Source organism: Neofelis nebulosa, chromosome 2, assembly GCF_028018385.1.
Source record: "Neofelis nebulosa isolate mNeoNeb1 chromosome 2, mNeoNeb1.pri, whole genome shotgun sequence".
Classification (NCBI taxonomy): Eukaryota; Metazoa; Chordata; class Mammalia; order Carnivora; family Felidae; genus Neofelis; species Neofelis nebulosa.
In genome coordinates this window covers 135,728,125-135,733,277 of record NC_080783.1, presented here as the reverse complement: position 1 = coordinate 135,733,277, position 5,153 = coordinate 135,728,125, and the positions used below count along the sequence as shown (strand labels likewise).

General features: G+C 38.4%; 1 long non-coding RNA gene across 1 annotated transcript; it reads right to left on the bottom strand.

Annotated features, from left to right (window-relative positions):
• Positions 1-1,808: 1,808 nt before the first annotated feature.
• Positions 1,809-3,529, bottom strand: LOC131504302 (uncharacterized). The gene is made up of 4 exons (XR_009257912.1): positions 3,142-3,529; positions 2,617-2,745; positions 2,390-2,481; positions 1,809-2,114 (listed from the first exon to the last, which is right to left on the bottom strand). It is a non-coding gene; the product is annotated as an uncharacterized LOC131504302 (long non-coding RNA).
• Between the last annotated feature and the right edge of the window lie 1,624 nt (positions 3,530-5,153).

Here is a 5,153-nt window from a genome sequence, read left to right as displayed (position 1 = left end):
TGTGTTTATAAACAAACACAAGACCTGTGACTTCAAGTTGCAATGCAAACATTAAACAAAAATATGCTGCCTTCTCAGACTGAAAAATGCAGGACCTTTAGTCAAAAAGAAAATATATTGATTAAGTACCTGTCAGATACGTAACACTAGACATAAACTTTTTTTAAAATGGAAGAGAGGAAAATCTATAGCCAATTTAATGAACTTATTTCTGTTTCTTGGCTCACCTAAAATTCTGCTATAGTATTTTTCTTCTTCACTAAAAGTGTTCAAATACCACAATCTATTAGCAAATATAGCCTAAAATACTGTGTTTTCATAAAATTTTGCACATTTTCTTTATGGCATTTACTAAAAAATATTCTTAGTTCTCAGGAAAAAAGGAGTGGATCTTTATTACTTCTTAAAATGGTTTCAGAGAAATAAACTGTTGGAAGTTCCTTTACTATCTTTTTTTTTCTTCAAATGAAGTACATCCTGTCTGAAAGAGAATTACTAACAAACTAAAAGCAAGAGTTTCAGGGTAACTGAATTTAAAAATATTTTGCATTGAAAGAAAGTTCTGATATGTTCTGAGCATATCAGATGATAGGCTTTAGTATAAAAAAAAGCTCTTCAAGGTACTATGTTAAGCCATGATAGCTTTTAAAACACTTGTTAAACAAAGTTGTGACTCATGCTTGTGGTCAGTGTATGAGGAATTAGAAATTGTTTGAGTTTCAATAAATCAGATCTTAGAATTGGTGAGGACAGGTATTGCTACGTGGTAATGCAATTTGTAGAATTTTGCAGCTGTGTGACTAAAGGAATATACTTTATGATAACTTAAAAGAAACTGTGACTCTATATATTATACTTTGGCATCAGGAGTAGGGAACTTAAATTCTTAAGGAATAAGGCTTGGTACCCTTGGTGCTCTTTCCTTAAAACACCCTGGAGAACGGAGCAGGGAAGCCACTCTCTTCCAGGTCTCAGCTTCTGACTTCTTAGGGTCAGAAATTCCATCAGTGGAGCAAGTAGCAACGACAGTAGCAGCAAACAGCAACAGGAGCAACATGCATTTTCTTCCATATCAACTTAATATCAACTGACTCTTAGCAACATAAGTATTTTTATAGTCACCACTGCAGAGGAAAAAAGTGCAAGGGCAACTGTAGGCACAGGAAAGTTCCTTAGAAGAAAGAGGGACAGAGTAGAAAGATGCCTCCATTTGTTGCCCACACCAGAAACCTGGGTGACAGTCATGCTTTATGCCTTCCTTGACTCCCCACCCACATCCAGATATTCCAGACTGAAAATTATTCCTATCCAGTGTTTCTCGAAAGTGTCCACTTCTTTCTTTCCCTGGTACCCTGACATAAATTAAGCTACCTTTTTATCTCATCTGGCATTTTGTAACAGACCCCTGGCTACCACCACTCATCCAGCCATCCTCCATGTGAGAACCAAAGTGAGATTTTTTCCCCCAAAGTTTATTTATTTTGAGAGAGAGAGGGAGTATGCACTGTGTGTGCGAGTGGGGTCGGGCAGAGAGAGACCCCCAAGCAGGCTCCTCTCAGCACAGAGCCTATTGCCAGGCTCAAACCCAGGAATGTGAGATCATGACCTGAGGTGAAACCAAGAGTCAGACTCTCAACTGACTGACTGAGCCGCCCAGGAGCACTCCCCCCCACCCCCGACATTTTACATAAAGTTTGTTTGTTTGGAGAAGGAGCACACAAAGTGAGCTTTCTAAACTTCAAGTCTCCCTTGTGTAAAACTTCAGTAATTTCCCATTGCTGTCAGGATAGAGTCCACACTTCCTCATGTAGCTTTGGAGCCCCTTCCTGATGTGAGACTCTTCTAGCAAATACTTCTGAAGTTCCACCTCTTTATTCTCCGAATTACTGAAATTTCAGTTCTCTGAACAAGTGACGTTCTCAGCTCTGGATCTTTGCATGTTCCCAGCATGTTCTTACCCCTGCCTACCTCTCCTGTGTCAGGTCATACACTGTCCGCTTGGTGCCCCATGGCTCCACCTTGGGCTGGGAATGCACACTGGTCTTCTCTCTTAGGGATGCTCGTGTTTTCTCTGGTTCGAACGTTCCTCCCCAATTATGAAGTACAGTGTATACCTATGAGACAGCAGCATGGTACACTCAATAGCTATATGCAAAACTAGCATGAGGGAGAGTAGGTACATATTTTAAGCACATCTTGAAAACAGTTTCAGAAGTATGAAGTTCTCAGAAACCACAGTGGAAAACTAATATATAGACCACTGAAAATGAAACAAGAGAATGATTCTTTTTGAATGACATTTGGAAAACTGAGAGGCTGAGACAGAATCTAGACAGGTCCTCCAGGTCGCATAAGGGGTTGCTAAAACTTCCAAAGATGAACTACTTACGCTGCATTATAATAAGTAGCTCATGGTCCATGAGCAGTGGATGTTTCCAGGCCAGCGGGGAAAGCAAAAATATCCTCAACCATGTAAGAGATCTGTTGAGTAATGGATTGAGACTGAGTTTCTATTTTTTGCCATGTTCCTCTGAATTGTCTCCAGACCTGTATTTCCAACCTGATGGTGTATGTCACTACTTGGGCATCCCACAGGCACCTCTCAGAAGACCTTACCTGTCCAGAACAGAATTTGTCACTTTTCTCTCAACCTGCTGCTTTTCCAGTGTTTTCTCTTCTAGTTAGCGGCACCTCCATCCACTCAGATATCCAAGCAAGAGATCCAAGATATCCACTAACATGTTCCTGCAGTAAAAAACAAAAACAAACAAACAAACAAAACAAACAACTCTTACCACCCACATGCAACATGTCACCCTCTCTTCTTGATACTACTTTCTTCATTTTTTTATTTGAGTACAGTTGACACATGATGTTATGTTAGTTTCAGGCATATAACATAGGCATTCCGACAAATCTGTATGTTATGGTATGCTCACAAGTGTAGCTACAATCTGCCACCTTACGACACTATTAAAATACCTTTGACTACACTCCCTATGCTGTACCTTTAATTTCGTAATAGTGCTCAAACCCATTGACTTCTCTTCATCCTCAGTGCCTCTACTTCAACGAAGGCTACACTCATTTCTGAATAATGAAGGTCCCTGATTGGTTTCCGTCCCTCCGATCTTGCCTTACCCTCTTTCATTCCCCGTATTGCAGCCAGAGTTCTGTTTCCAAAGTTCACATTTAATTATGTTGCTTCTTCTGTTTAAGACCTTAGAGCGATTCTCCATTGCTCTCAGGATAAAGCACTTGGTGAATATCTGTCGAATGACTTATCTTCTCAAATATTCAGAATAACATTAAGTTAGGCAGTATTATTCTATTTTGCAAGTAAGGGCACCAAGACTCAAGTGAAGAACTTAACCCAGAGTCAAACTGTCAGGTTTGTCTGACTCCTGAGGTGGTACAGTTTCTGTATCACACTGCCTATCCTTTCTCTCAGGAGATGGCTTCTTCACATAGATAGTGAAAAAAGACTGCTGGTTACACAATGCGTTTCTGCCAGTCATACACGAGTAAACAATTTCTGGTTCCCATAGCATTGTAGTAATTGCTTTATAGAAATATCTTGTACTGCAGTAAAAAATGTGATTAACCAGGAAGTGCAATTAAGCAGATTTTATTTTAAGAGCACGCAGAGAAAAGAGATTGTAAGCTTTTAGGCAAAATCTCAATATTACCAAAAACAAACTGGTAGGAATTTTTTTTTAAGCAGGCTTCACACCCAGCATGAACTTACGACCCTGAGCCAATCAGAACCTGAGCTGAGATCAAGAGTCGGACACTTAACCACCTGAGCCTCCTGGGCGCCACAAGCTGATAAGAATTTTTAAGAACAGTTTCCAGGGTAGTAACTTGGAATTTCTACACGTAGAACTCTGCTGTTCATACCTTTCTATAGCAGGTATAATGACCATCAGATAGAGCTTTGCCTGGCATAGGAGCTGGCACAGAGTAGATGTCCAGTAAGTATTTGTCACATGAATGAATTAATAAAGGGGAAAAGTAAAAGTGTTACTGGCTATGATGGCCAGTTTTACTTTTAAAAGTAAAAGTAAAAAGTGAAAGTAATCTTCAGCATTCTAAGATCCACGGTCATTTATCACAGTCATCATATTCTTCCTACTAAGGGAAGATAGTAAAGTAATATATGTTAGCTAAGTTTCCCACTACATAGATCAAAACAAAAAAGTTTTCTTATTCTCAATAAACTAGAAGATTCATTCAATCAGAACCATTTATTTCCTAAATGTAGTGGTAAAAAACACATCTGATTCAAGTTTTTGGAGTTTCTACCAAAATTTAGCATATATATAAATATACGTGTGTGTTTGTTTTCAACTATGAATTTAGCTATATTGAGAAAGAAGATTGACATAATCGGATGAAATAAAAGTTTTTATTTATTTGCAGATTTTAGATATCATAGTTTTCCCAGTCTACCTAATATTTCAGACTCCCTCGTGGTCATTTTTTCCCTAGTCCTCTTCACAGTTATATACTGTGGAGTTACTTAATAGATGATAATTTTAACCAAGCATCATATTTGTCATATTAAAACAAATGTAAAGTATCCTGGGGCGCCTAGCTGGGTCAGTCAGTACAGCATGGGACACTTGATCTTGGGGTTGTGAGTTTGAGTCCCACATTGGGTGTAGAGACTACTTAAAAAGTTTTAAAAAAAATTGTTTTTAAGTAGAATATCCTGAGTTCCTGGGTAAAATGTATAATAGATAATTCTTCACTAGTCAGGAAAAAGATAAAATTCAAATTGTATATATCACATACTATATTTCTGGGTCTCTCTTTTTACAGTAAAAAATTACACTTATAATATTGCGATAACATTGCATTAAACCTTTTAATACACAAATCTACAGTATGAAGATTTTAGAAACACACAACTTAGGGAAATGAAATCTTACTTTTCCTGTTAAAAACTAAAAAAAAAAAATTATTGTTTATTTTTGAAGGAGAGAGAGACAGAGTGTGACTGGGGGAGGGACAGAGAGAGAGAGGGAGACACAGAATCTGAAGCAGGCTCCAGACTCTGAGCTATTTGCACAGAACCTGACGTGGGGCTCAAACCCATGAACCATGAGATCACAACTTGAGCTGAAGTCAGATGCTTAACCAGCTGAGCC